The following is a 15,384-nucleotide window of genomic DNA, read 5'->3' on the forward strand; positions in this document are numbered from 1 at the left end:
AAGAAAATTCATATTATAGCCATGGTCAGAGAAAGTACCACTGACTGGCCAAGTGAGGGAGTCCTGTCTGGAATATCAACAGTCGCCTGAACAGAACTGTAGCTTTCTTCTGGAATAAATTTCCTAAGGGTCATCCAATTAGACCTGTGGAGAGGAGAAATCCACCAAGGTAACCCAGAAGTACTAGATTAGATAACTGGTCATAAGCCTAACAATTGGATTAATTTTTAAACTCTGTGTAAGGCTTATACCATGATAAAAAAAAAAAACATGCATTTATGAAAAGGTACAAGAAATTATCAAAAATAATTATATAATTATATCCATATTTCTATAATTATATAATATGACATTATTATCTAATGTAACTATTATGCTGAACTGTAACTAATCATACAGGTCAGATTGGGAATCTAGGGATAGCTGTCCACTTCTGATGTTGTCTTCTTTTTGTCTTGGTGTCAGTGTAGTTTCTCCTCTGTTTGAAATTTTTTTAAGGTGAGTCTAAGGGCTCCATTGCAAGAACTCTTTCTAAGTGGAAAATACAAATCCAAAAGTCAATTTCTTTCATTTGTTCTGTGCACCAGTTAATCAAGAATACCTGACAAGTGTCCTTTGATCAAGGTTGGAGACAGTCCTTTAAATTATGCCTTTCCAAAATGCATAATCTTCTGGTTATACCTCATGGGGCATCTGATATTCATCCAAAGACAAATTACAGTGATATGCTTCAGAAACAAACGTAGAGTATCCTTTTAATAATTCAATTAAACTTTATAATAACGTAACCTAACAACAGGGGTCTATCTAGGAAGTGAGTCTTTGGCAGTACATACAGACCTAAATTAACAATACTAGAATTTAATATCCATATGTGTAATTTTTCTCTCTAAAATTATGCTGACATCTATCAAATAAAGGCAAATTAAGAGTAATTTTTTTGCAAAAATAAGTCTGCTTTCAGTAAACTTGGCCTGATTACTTATATAAGTGTAATTGATCATACAATCCTTTTAAAAATTGGTTTAGGTGGAACTTTTTATTAAGAATCTCAGATTGAATTTTTAAAAGGTTTCTTTCTCAAGGCGAGAAAAGTCATCCCAAGGGCATGCCATCAGATCCCACCTGTGATACCTATAGATCTGGATTAATTTCTCTCTTTTCAGTGTTCCAAAGTGTCTTCAGATTCCTACAACTGTCAGGAGGTGGACTTTTTTTTTTTACTTGATAAGTCTGCTAGCAAACTAAGAGTTTACAATTTTGGAGGGATCAGGTAGAAATAAAAGACAAATGTTTCAATTTTGCTTACAAAGGTATCACTAACCAAATTGCTGTAAGTCATAATTAGTTTAAGGGGAAAGGTTTCCTTATACCTGGAAAACAAATTAACAAGCAGTAATATCTCAGAACAGAAAAACCATAAAATCTGTAACAATGTTCTTCAGTTCACTCAGTCCTACGTAACTAATTCTTGATCTTTTGTTAACAGTTTCATAAAGCTTTTAAAAGCTTGCACTTGTCAAAATCCTTTCTGTGATTTTTCTTGAAAATCATGCATTTTTGCAAAGGCATTGGGACCAAAGAGTAACTGTCTGTGAACAACAAAGAATTTTAAAGACATGGTTAAAGATCCGATTGTGATGCAATTGACAAACTTTTATACTCCTGTGACAGAACATTTTAAGATAATAATCAGAATTAAGACTGATAACATTTTACTATGACGTACCAGATTCTTAGGAATTCCAATAATTTCTAGGGTATCTAAAACATGTCCCCATACAATATAGCCTAAGGATGTTTATCACCATCCGTTTGAAATGCTTCCCATGCAGTTTAACATAACATATAACCCTAGTTAGTTTAATATTTTAATCTTTGATAAAGAGAGAAAACAATTCCCTTAGGTGTTTCAGGACCTTCTGGAAAATCTCAAAGTAAGCTAAAGGTCAATGAACTTCAAGTAGAATTTGATCTCTGGCAAGATTGTCAAAAATATCAAAAGACTTTAAAAAAACACTTGGTCAGGTGGCATCAGAGATCACTGTGAAACAATACTTATTCACTTAGCCAAGAAGCAATAAAATATTTCAAAGGCAAATACAGAAAGCTATTTAAAAATTACTTAAAATACAAAGAAAATTAACAATCTGTTACAAAAAGTAGATCAATATTCTTAAGAAAACTCTAACCTCTTAATAGAGAGAAACCAAATTCAGGCTTTGTACCATTTTGCCTTTAATATTGAAATTCATTTGCCCAATTAAATTAATTCTAACCTTAGTTCTGCCCAAACAAAATCCTTTCTAAAGTTTCATTTTTCCTCTCAACCCTACACATTTCTATACTTATAATAATCTGTCTCTTCTTTCTTATTTAGAAATAACTAGCAGTAGAACAAAATTATTTATTTTCCTTAATAAATGCATTTTTATTTCATATATCTTCTTCTTACTTGCATACAAAGCTGTTTTCCATATCACCTTTATAGTCTAATTAATTAGAATTATCAAATTTTTAAAAATATTTATTTATTTAACTGTATTGGGTCTTCATTGGGACATGCAGGATCTTTAGTGGCAGCATGCAAGTTCTTAGTTGGGGCACATGGGGTCTAGTTCCCTGACCAGGGATCAAACCCAGGCCCCTGCATTGAAAGCAGTCTTAATCACTGAACCGCCAGAGAAGTCCTGAATTATCGACTTTCAAAAACCTTAATTTCTAGTGAAAACTGAGAAGCAAGAAATTACATACTGTCTTTTACTTTAGCATCCCATAGATTGGCAAACTTGAAAAACTATTTATATAAACTCAACATGAAGAAAATAAGATCATTCAAAATTAGGAAAGGAGTACATCAAGGCTGTATATTGTCACCCTGTTTATTTAACTTACATGCAGAGCACATCATGAGAAATGCTGGACTGGATGAAGCACAAGCTGGAATCAAGATTGCCAGGCGAAATATCAACAACTTCAGATAGGTGAATGATACCATTTTAATGGCAGAAAGCAAAGAGAAACTGAAGAGCCTATTGATCAAAGTGAAAGAGAGTGAAAAAGCCAGCTTAAAACTCAGTGTTCGAAAAATGAAGATCATGGCATCTGGTCCAATCACTTGATGGCAAATAGTTGGGGAAACAATGGAAATAGTGACAGACTTTATTTTCTTAGGCTCCAAACTCACTGCAGATGGTGACTACAGCCATGAAATTATAAGACACTTGTTCCTTGGAAGAAAAGCTATAACCAACCTAGACAGCATATTCAAAAACAGAGACTTTACTTTGCCAACAAGGGTCCATCAAGTCAAAGCTATGGTTTTTTCAGTAGTCATGTAAAGATATGAGAGTTGGACCATAAAGAAAGTTGACCACCAAAGAATTGATGCTCTTGAACTGCAGTGTTGGAGAAGACTCTTGAGAGTCCTTTGAACATCAAGGAGATCCAACCAGTGAATCCTAAAGGAAATCAGTCCTGAATATTCAATCGAAGGACTCATGCTGAAGCTGAAGCTCCAATGCTTTTGCCACCTGATGTGAAGAACTGACTCGTTAGAAATGGCTCTGATGCTGGGAAAGATTGAGGACTGGAGGAGAAGGGGACGACAGAGGATGAGATGGTTGGATGGCATCACAGACTCGATGGACATGTAATTGAGGAAGCTTTGGGAGTTGATGATGGACAGGGAAGTCTGGTATGCTGCAGTCCATGGGGTTGCAAAGAGTCGGGCAGAACTGAGAGACTGAACTGAAGATCCTGGCATCCAGTCCCCTCACTTTAGGGCAAATAGAAGGGGGCAAAGTGGAAGCAGTGACAGATTTTCTTATCTTGAGTACCAAAATCATTGTGGATGGTGACTGCAGCCATGAAATTAAAAGACACTTGCTTTTTGGAAGAAAAGCTATGACCAGTCTAGACAGTGTACTGAAAAGCAGAGACATCCCTTTTTTGCCAAAGGTCTGTATAGTCAAAGCTGTGGTTTTTCCAGTAGTCATGTGAGAGTTGGACCATAAAAAGGCTGAATACTGAAGAACTGATGCTTTCAAATTGTGGTGCTGGAAAAGACTCTGGAGAGTCCCCTGGACTGCAGGAAGTACAAACCAGTCAAACCTAAAGGAAATCAACCCTGAATATTCATTGAAGGATTGATCTTAAAGCTGAATCTCCAATACTTTGGCCACCTGATGCAAAGAGCTGACTCATTGGAAAGGTCCTGATGCTGGGAAAGATTGAAGACAAAAAGAGAAGAAGGCAGCAGCGGATGAGATGGTTAGATAGCATCACCAACTCAATGGACATGAATTTTAGCAAACTCCGGGAGATAGTGAAGGACAGGGAGGCATGGTGTACTGAAGTTATGGGGTCACAAAGAGTTGGACTAGACTTAGTGACTAAACAACATAATTTCTAAAATACGTGTGCTTTCTTAGAGAAAATGTTGCAATATGGCACCAAATGTATTTATTAATAGTCCTGAATCTTTAGTTTCTCTGCAAAATGATGTCTACATTCACTAATTAATGTGGACAAGGCTCTGTGATGTGCAGTAAGTGTACAATCCCATAAGACTGAATTTTCTGACAAGCTGTCTACCACGGGAGCCCCCACTATGTTTTCAAGGCTCCCAAACAGCACAATGGAGTTTTTCAATTTGAGCTATTCAATAGTTGCTACTCTAGAATCAACTTTGTGACCCCTGAAGATACATGACCAGTTGAGGGATAAGGCTCAGACAGCAAACATGAATTTCCAGCTGCTTACTCCACAGGAAATGAAGCCCCAGTGCAGGCACAGAGAATGAGAGGATCAGACTCACCTTTGAGAAGGAATGCAGCGGCCACTATGGTGAGAAGCGTGAGGACCTGTCTGGAAGCTACTGCAATATTTCTGTCTGGGGGTGCTTTAGTCTGAAGAAGGCCTTGGTTGGTGGAGGCCCAAGTCTTAGAGCTTCCTCAACCTACTTGAACACAAGCTCCCTCCTGTTGCTGGGCCTTCACACATGCTGTGCCCTGAACTACTTGCTAAAAATCAACCCTTCCATGAAACTAAGATGTATGATTATATGTCTTTAACAGAAGAGAGGAGTGAGAGCAGCTCAGGCCCTGGTTGTTTCAACACAGGACCAGGAGGGCTTCCTGCAGAGTGTGGAGTAACAGCCTAAAGATGACTCCAAGCGATGTGGCCTGAGCAACTGGAAAGACAGGAGGTACCACCAAATGAGATGGGGTAGCTGTTTGGGAGGAAATAATGTGGACTTCAGACACGCTGAGTTTGAGATTTCTCAGACACCCAAGTGAAAACTGTTCAGGAGAGACGATCTGGGCTGAAAATATTTATTTCAGAGACATCAGCATAGAAATGGAATTTTAAAGCCATGAACCAGAGTTGATGCTCAGGGAATGTCCTTGGCTTAGGGACTAGGGCCTGGGGCCTTGTGCAAAAGGTGGAGGTGGAAGAGGCACCACCACACACATAGAAACAAGCCAATGAAGCAGGAGGAAAAGTAAAAAGTAAATGGGATACTACTGCAGCCAAGTGAAACAAATGCATTAACAAAGAGGCAATGATCATGAATCAAATGCCACAAAGGAAAGAAATGAGACTTGCCTATAGGACAGAGCAAGCTGGAGATCATTAATGACCTTCATAAAAGCATTTTCAGTAGAGAATAACTAAATGACTATTCACTTTCACAATCTATGTTACATCTCAAGAAAAGTGTTTACGAGGAAAGGGAAAATCAAAAGAGAATGAACAATGAAGTCAGGGAACTCTTTCAAGGAAATTTGTGACAAAAAATAAAAGGAAGGGGGAGTTTGGAAGTAGGGTTAAGAGAAAGATGATAAAAATAACAGCATGTTTGTATTATCTGGAGATGAATGAGTGGAAGAATTGATTTGGGCAAGGAAAAAATGCATGGAGTAATAGAGAAACAGAATTCACTGTCCAATAAGGGGATTCTACTTAGAGATGACTGGGGATAGCACATCTTCAAGAGCAAATGGACGAGGGACTCAAACACGACCATTTGGAAGTGCTGAGGTGCCTCTGGAAGCAAGGGGTCATGAAGGCAAGACCAGCCCAGGAGGCCAATGGTCTCCAGCTCTCTGCAGTTGCCCACCATGAGGAAGAACCCACATCAGGGGATAGCTATTTTTTAAATCTTCTCCAGTATTTAAATAATTCCATCAATAGGAATTGCAAAAAGCCACAAGAAAATATCAGGCTTCCCCTTTACATTTTAGAAATATTTGACTTTACAAACCACAGATTAATGAACAAAATTGTTCACAGAGATACACATACTCCTCTTACCATTTTCTTGATACTTATAACACCCATCTAACAGTTAAGAGAGACTCAGCAAAGGGATGTATTGACTCTAACTCACACAGCTTCTGTTGGTTTGTTTGTTCCCCTTCCCTGCCTCCTGGGATTTTAGTTTCCCAATCACAGAGCCATTCCACACCCCCTGCAGTGGAACCTCTGAGTCCTGCCACTGAACACTCATGGAATTTCGCACACAGCTTTCAAGTGAGCCTCAATGAGTATTCCTTCCTCCAAAGGTACCACACATTTCTGCTCAGGTTTCTTTTCCTCTCTCTTTCCCTCACTGATGTTGCCCAGGAAAAGCTTAAATAATTCCAATGTGTAAGTCCATGATTCTATTTAAATGAGGATTCCTCTCTCAAGAGATACAAATCCATTTTATATGAACTACCCAATTTCTATTGGTTCATTCATCATTGTATTAAGATTCCATATTTTACTGAGAAAGTTCAAGCAGCAAAGTTCCAGCTTTCTCTTCAGCGTAAGACAGGATTGTACTTACAGGTGGATGTAAGTACATCCATTGATGAACTTGGATTCAATCTGTGATTGGGAAATCCCACAAGCCATGCAGGGGGACCATAAAAACAAACAAAAGCTGTGTGACTCAGTCAATACACCCCTTTGCTGAGTGAAGAGAAGTACTGTACTTTCCAGAGGATTGTACTTACAGGTGAGTTAGGAGGTAGCTTTCCAGCTTCTCTGGTGGTCTGTCACTGATTCTGTCTCTTTTCTCCTTATGGATAAAGATGGAATTCTAGTTAGTCCTAATCTCCTTGCCACACCTTTCCAGAGAATGTTGGGAAGTATCTTTAGAAGTTGAACTTCTCTAGTCTGCCCGTGTTTTGGCTGGATTTGATCCAGTCACTAAATAGATTAATGGGAGATTTTAGTAATCTGGAATAGAATTTACTCTCTGCTAGGCTGCTTTTATTTTTTAATTGAAGTAGAGTGGATGTACAATATTATATAAGTTAGAGGTGTATAACATAGTGATTCACAATTTTTTAAGGTTATGCTCCATTTACAGCTATTATAAAGCATTGGCTGCTGTACAATATGTGTTGTACAATATGTCCTTGTAGCTTATTTCATACCTAGTGGTTAATATCCTTTAACCTCCTACCGCTGTTTCCTCTCCCCCATTCCCTCTCCCACTGGTAATCACTAGCTTCTTCTCTATATTTGTGAGTCTGTTTCCTCTTCAATTATATTGACTAGTCTGTTTATCTTTTAGATTCCACATGTAAGTTATTTCAGTAATACAGTATTTGTCTTTCTCTGACTTGTTTCACTAAGCATAATACCCTCCAAATACACCCAAGCTGTTGCAAATGGCAACATTGTGTAGGTATATATACACACTGTAACTTCTTTATCCATTCATATTTATGGACAATTAGGTTGCTCCCATCTAATCTTGGCAATTGTAAATCAGGTTTCTATGAATATTGGTGTGCATATATTTTTTGAATTATTGATTTTTTTTGGTGGGGGGATATATAACCAGGAGTGGAATTGCTGGGTCATACCATAGTCCCATTTTTAGTTTTCTTATAAATCTCCATACTGTTTTCAACTAAGGATGCACTAATTTACATTCCCACCAACAGTATACAAGGGTTGTCTTTTCTCCATATTCGCCAACATTTGTATTTGTGATTTTATTTATGAAAGCCATTCTGACAGGTTTGAGGTGATACCTCCATGTGGTTTTGACATTTTGATTTACATTTCCCTGAAGAATAATAATGTCAACATGTGCCTCTTGGCCATCTGCATGACCCCTTTGGAAAAATGTCTACTCAGGTCTTCTGTCCATCTTTTAACATGGTTGTTTTTTGATGGTTTATATATTTTGGATATTAACCCTTTATTTGTCATATCATTTGCAAATAATTTCTACCTTTCATTATGTAGCCTTGTTGTTTTGTGATGGTTTCCTTTGTTGAGCAAAAGCTTTTAAGTTTAATTAGTCCCCATTTACTTTTGTTTTTGTTTCTCTTGTTTTAAAAGGAGAAGATGAAAGAAAACATAGCTTTTTTTTTTTTTTTAATGCACAAGCTTTCTAATTCAGCATGTATTCTTTTGCTTGCTGACTGCAACATGGGTCAGTTGCAGACAGCAACTGGTCATAGCATCCTGCTGCCAACCAGACCATTGGGTGTGACCTGAGACCTCAACACTCCCAGCTGCCTGAGCAACGTAAGCAGAAGTCCATTGTTCCCCTAAAACATGAGCAACGGCCCCCAGATGGCCCCTTGCTCCAAGGGGTCAGCATGCTGTTGGGAGCCAGACTGAAGCCTCTGAAAGGTTGGTGGTGGGTCAGGGAGTGGGGAAGAGGGTGGCCATGACTGCTCCTGGGACCTCTACAGCTGAGAGCTCAGCCTGAGGCAGGGTGTGGGGGATGCAGGGCATGGTGAGGGGGAATAAATGAGAAAAACATACACTCATGACCAGGAGCACCAGGCCCCAATAGCTCCCAGAGGCACAGCCCTGAGGACATAACAGGAAGTCTCTTGGGCCCTGGGTGGAGCCATCCTGCAACCCCTCCATAGGATGGACCCAGGGCCTCTCTCTGGGTGAGGTCGATGTGTCACTCCAACCTCAGCCATGGACAGCATGTGGTGAATCAAGAATTTGGGGGTTCTGAGTGTGTAGCGATGAGCATAGGGGTGCTGAAACATAGCAGGTGGGTGGTGATAGCCCAGACAGACTTTAGCTCATCATGACAGAGCCCTGGGCATTCAGTCTCCCCCCTGGGCCACCAGTCAGGCCCATGTCCTTAGACTCTGAGCAGGAAGCCAGGCTCAGCTGAACACTCCCAGCCCCTGGGCCTAGTCCTGGCCTTGGCAACCTGGTCTCTCTCTCCCAGAGGATCCAGCCTCACCTCCAGAGCCTTAGCAGTCAGCTTATTGGCCCAAGAAGGCCCCTGGTCACACCTGGGTTTCCCAACCCCATGGCAAGCAATTCTGGACATAGAGGTTACTTCAGGCATCGTCTCATCCACATCAATTAGGAACTAGGACCCTGGCTAGCTCCAGGGGGGGTTAGTGCCAAGGGGACCAGAACTGGACTCATGGCCCCCAGCACAGGGCCCCCGGCACAGTTGGGACCAGGCCTCTTCTACAGAACTCCCAGCTCTGGCTGCTTGATAGGGGCCAGCCCCAAATTCACTCAAGGCCCCCTGGTCAGATGGTCATAGGCCCCGGACTCAGCTACTCCGGGGTACGGTGTCTACTACTTGCTCCAGCTTGCTCCAAAGCAGCCGCCACCAGGTCTGCTTATCTTTCTCCAGGGCTGTGTCGGGGTCTCATCCTCGTACTTGGTGATGTAAGAGTAGATCTCATCCAGGACACTCATGCTATTGAATTGACTCTGGTCCAATGTGAGATATGCACTGTTATCCAGGTAGCTGATGGCAGACCATCCTGGTGATGCTGGCATAGTAAATCTCCACCTCGCTCTTGTAGCTAAGGATGTCCCTGGTGTAGAGTAGCTTCTGGGAGGGCAAGTCCTTGCCCAGCTTGTGTTCAGATGTGGAGCAGGAGTCCATGAAGGCCTAGGCCACCACTGACAGGCAGGCGTCAGTGCTGCTGCTCTTGTAGATGTTGAATAGCACCTGTTGTTTCTTGATCATGTTCAACCAGAAGCACAGGAGCAGGCAGTTTTTCTTCCAGGTGTGATGCATATCTACATCAGGTATCTGGTGCTGATTGGCCTGCTCATCCAGGAAACCAAACGTGTACTTGATGGCCAGCAGCAGGTCTGAGCCCCAGTGCATGCTGAAGATGATTTGGGAAAGGGCATCCATGAGCTTCATTATCATGCCCTTGATGGCCAGAAACCACATGAGGAAGATTGAAGACCGTCTTGCTGCCTCAGGTGCCACTGAGCTGTTCTAGGTGTTCATGGTTCTTGACAAGGAACACTGCTACTTTTTATACCAAAGAGTGCTCTGCCCATGTTTTACTCTGGGAGTTCCATGGTGTCTGGTCTATTTATGTCTTTAACCCATTTTATTTTTGTATGTGATATTAAAGATGTTCTAATTTCATTCTTCTACCTGTACCTGTCCAGTTTTCCCAGCACCAATTTTTGAAGGCTGTCTTTTCTCCATTGTCTATTCTTGCCTCTCTTGTCATTGATTAATTGACCAAAAGTATATGATTCTGAATTCTCCATCCTCTTCCATTGATATGTGTATCTATTGAGTCAGTACCATAATGTTTGATTACTACAGATTTGTAATATAGTCTGAAGTTGGGGAGTATGGTTTCTCCACCTCTGTTCTCTGTCTCAGTAATGCTTTGGCCTTTTGGGGTCTTTTGTATTTCCACATAAATTTTAAAATTGTTCCTATTTCTTTGAAAGATATCATTGGCATTTTGGTAGGGATTGTATTGAATCCATAAATCGCCTTCGGTAGTATGATCCTTTTAACAATATTAATTCTTCCAATCCAAGAACATGGTATAACATCCCATCTGTATTATCCTCAGTAGTTTTCCAAGTACAGGTCTTTCACCTCCTTAGGTAGTTTTATTCTAGGAATTTTATTCTTTTTGAAGTAGGCTGTTTTTAAAAGATTACAGGTCTTGATTCAGGGTCAGATTTAGGCCTGAGAAGTCATATGAACTTTGAGACTGTTTGTACAAAAAAGGACTTTAACTATGTGGGGCCAAACCTCTGATTCGTACATGAATAAACTGAGGACCAGAGAGAAATAGAGGAGAGCACCCACAGAAATCACTCGGGACCAATGCAGAAGTGAAAGCCAGGTTCACCTACCCCTACTCCACTGTTCCTCTTCCTCAACAAACATTATTTCACCTGTGTTTTTTGTTGTTGTTTGCACCACTCAGCTTGTGGGATCTTAGTTCCCCAACAAGGGATATAAAGACACAGCCTCTGCAATCAAAGTTCAGTCCTAACTAGTGAACTGCCAGGGAATTCCCATTTATTTCACTAAATATTCATCAAGCATCCCATACTAACCAATGGAACATTTTAAGTAGATAAAGCAAACCCACAATCTCCACCCTTCAAAGTTTAGGAAAACAAGCCACCACTTTCAGTATGAATGAAGTCATCATAGGAAACAAGCTTATGGTTCAAGGGCAAGGTGGAGTTACAGTAGGAATATACAGTTAACAGATACACACTACTATACATAAAATAAACAAGCAACAAAGTTTTACTGTATAGCATAGGAAACTGGTGACTCAGATGGTAAAGAATTCGCCTGTAAGCAAGAGAGCCAGGTTAGATCCCTGGGTTGGGAAGATTCCCTGGAGAAGGGAATGACTACCCACTCCCAGTATTCTTCCCATGGACAGAAGAGCCTGGCAAGCCACAGTCCATGGAGCTGCAAAGAGTCAGACATGACTGAGTGACTTACATTTCACACTATAGGGAAATATATTCATTGTCTTGCAATAAACTGTAAAGGAAAAGAATCTGAAATACATCCACACATACACATGTGAATCACTTTGCTATAAACCTGAAACTAACATAATACTGTAAATCAACTGTACTTCAATTTAAATTACAGGAGTCAAGTTACACTGTGCCCCAATACAATTTATATGCCTCTCTCACATATTAATACCATGTCCACTGATGTCCCAGGTTTTGAAGTTGTGAGTGAGAGGACGTCAGAAAATGGAATGTGAGCTGAGTGAGCTCCTGCTCACACAGCTAGAGGCGCTGCCTAGTGTGAAACAGAACATCTCCCCAAATTATGAGATGATGGGTCCTTTTTCTTCCTCCCCAAAACCCAAACAACCTTTTCTACTTAAAACACTGACATCAGTGATTTGTTTCGGAATGAAAACTTTCACTTTTAGCTATGTGCTTTGCTGCATTATCACATGATTGCAAGTCATTTCCTCTGCATCCATTAGGGAAGATGGGTGGGTCAAAAAAACAAACCATGATAGCACTGGGCTTTCATCAGATGGTTAGGGTAATTTTCTGAAGGACTCGGTACTCTTCCAAACCAAGCCCACTGCAAGACTTGGGCCCAGTTGAACTCCTGTGTTAGTAGAAGTTATTCAAAATGTATGCTGAGCTTTGTCAAAAGTTTTTTTTTTTTCCCATTTATTTTTATTAGTTGGAGGCTAATTACTTTACAATATTGTAGTGGTTTTTGCCATACATTGTCAAAAGTTTTGTCAAGGCACTGCATTTGTAGTGAACATTGGGACTTACCACACTGACAATAGAACCCTCCAATTGTTAACTAGCTATGTTGCTAAAGAATGTCAACATTTTTTGGACTCTGTGGGAGAAGGCGAGGGTGGGATGTTTCGAGAGAACAGCATTGAAACATGTATATTATCTATGGTGAAACAGATCACCAGCCCAGGTTCGATGCATGAGACAAGTGCTCGGGCCTGGTGCACCGGGAGACCCAGAGGGATCAGGTAGAGAGGGAGGTGGGAGGGGGGATTGGGATGGGGAATACATGTAACTCCATGGGTGATTCATGTCAATGTATGACAAAACCCACTTCAATACTGTAAAGCAATTAGCCTCCAACTAATAAAAATAAACGAAAAAAAAAAGTGTCAACATTTTAAAATTTCAAAACGTCAAACATCAAAAATCAAAAATGAATTATTTTGAGTGAAAGGAACACTATTGAAATAAATTGCTTTCAAAAATGACTGCCTTCAGAAAAAACATACATTTAGTCATATACTGAATGGTATATTTCCTTAAAAATATACTATTGTTCTATTGTCATGATACTTCAAATACAATCACATCCTTTGCCACAACAATTCCATGTCCAGAATCATAAATATTGGAAGTATACAAATGCACATAAATTTTTGTATATTTGAAATGGGGGGAAAAAAAAACTAAACATCTATGTGTGGGGAAGTGATTTAATAGATTAAGCACCTTTGTCCTACTTAATACCACATAGCTGTCTAAGTAAAGGCTGTTGTCCCATTCTCACAGGGAAAGATGAGCTTCTGTAAGTAGTGGAAAAAATTAGGTTACCGTGTGTGTGTATGAGTGAAAGAGAGAGAGAGAAATTAAGAGAATAGCCCAGAACTTTCCTAAATCTAGAGCCACTAGCCACTAGTGGCTATTGAGCACTTAAGAAGTGACTAGTCAGAATGAACATGTCCTCTAAAAGGAAAATACTCACTAAACTATGACGACTTAAAATGAAGAAAACAAAACAAAACAAAAACAAAAACAAAGAAAACAAAAACACTGCATATCTACTGGACAATGCTGACCTAGGATTGTTCCTGGGGAGTAGGACTGGGGAAAAATTTTGATGGAGAGGCCAGGGAATAGGGATTTCCACCTTTAATCATTTTTCAGAAAACACTTAACTTAAATTTTAAAAATCAGAGTAGGAATCCAAGCAAAATTTATAGTTTAGTTGATATTATGTATTAGTCTTAATTTCTTAGTTTGACAAATGGTACCATGGTTATGTAAGCTGTTAACCAAGAAAAAAAAAATTTCTGAATACAGGAACTCTGTACTATCATTGCAATTTTTCTGCAAATCTCAAATTATTTCAAAATAAAAATCTAAAAAAAAACGATGAGAAAAACAAGCACTCTAACAAGATGTATCTTCTGCTTAGAGACTCTTACTAGGAGTCTCAAAGTACCTACTGTAAAGTAACTCGCCTACCCACAGTTCCTTGTAAACACATTTGCTTCAAACAAGGCAGCTAGGATTACAAAATACCATGTTGCTTAGCTCCCACCTGAAATTCCGTCAAGTCCAAAAACTCGTTTCTCCCTTGGTGATTAGAAGTTGTCTGGCTGCTGCTTAGGTACCAGGAATTGTTGCTGGAGTAGGAGGCTTGCTCAGAGAACAGGAATGGTGCCGGCTCTCCAAAGACTTCACTGGGGCCTGGGCAGCTAGAAGTTTTCAAAGCCCCTTCACTTGCTCCTTGCTGTCTCATTGGCTCCTTGCTTCAGCCCTTGGACTAAAGCAACACCAAGGTCAAGAGGTTTTGCTAAGATCTCATCCTGAACTTTGAGATTTAAAAAATGAATACAAAAATGAATATTATAACAACCTTCACTTATATTTATACAGGTGTTACTTTCTACTTAAAGGTTTCCAGAACAAGAAACTAAACTCAGCATCCAAATGATTAGGAATGGCAGGTAAAACTGGATAACAAAATTAAAAACAGATTTGATATAGATATATAGATATATGGTTATTTCAGAACAGGCCAAATGAACATAAATTTAAACACTGCATTGCAGTGTAAAATACTTTTATTTTATATGAGGTAGGTTTAAAAGGCATGAAATGTGGAAATTACAAAGGACAACATGTCAGATTGTCATGAGGCATGTTGTTAAGTATAGACTATAAAGCTCTAACAAAATATTTTCCAAAGGTGACCCACCCACAAAACAATTATGTTAAAAATAATGTGGGTATCTAAACAGACATTCTACCACCACAACCACACCTGCATGGCTTAAATAATTTTTTTAAACATCACTACTTTCTCTGGAAAAAGAGTCACACCATAAGCAGAAGGAGCTTGACTAAGAATTTACGAAAGAAAACTGCTACTATGTATATGAGTGACCTTTATAATTATAGGCAATACAACTGAAAAAAAGATGTAGAGCATCTAGAATCTTGAAAGTCATATTTTTGACTCATTCTCTACTGCACAGTTTTTCCACTGAAAACTGCTTAAAATCTGAGCTCCCCTTAAGCTTAAGAATTCTCTAATCAAGTGTTCCAGGTGCCTCTCTCATTTTCCCCTCTTTCCAGCTGATTTCCAGAAAAGAATGACAAAATTCTTCAAAATTACAGATCTAGGGCATTTTTACTTACCTCTGAAAAGACTTTCTCAGTAGAAATCTAGAGACAAAATTAATTTGTATGCAGTTAAAAAAAAATTTCGAACTTAATTGAAAATTAAATTTAAATGGAAATAAACATAAGGGGATGTTCCCAAATAAATGAATGACAAGTCAAACCACTTGGAATTTCTGCCTTGGGAATTCTAACACTAACAGTGATAGGCAGATAAAG

At 39.4% G+C, this 15,384-nt stretch overlaps 1 pseudogene; it reads right to left on the reverse strand.

Annotated features, from left to right (window-relative positions):
- Positions 1-9,547: 9,547 nt before the first annotated feature.
- On the reverse strand, positions 9,548-14,281 carry LOC136158480 (plexin-A1 pseudogene; annotated as a pseudogene).
- Positions 14,282-15,384: the final 1,103 nt, after the last annotated feature.

The sequence above is a fragment of the Muntiacus reevesi genome, chromosome 1 (genome assembly GCF_963930625.1).
Source record: "Muntiacus reevesi chromosome 1, mMunRee1.1, whole genome shotgun sequence".
Taxonomy (NCBI): domain Eukaryota; kingdom Metazoa; phylum Chordata; class Mammalia; order Artiodactyla; family Cervidae; genus Muntiacus; species Muntiacus reevesi.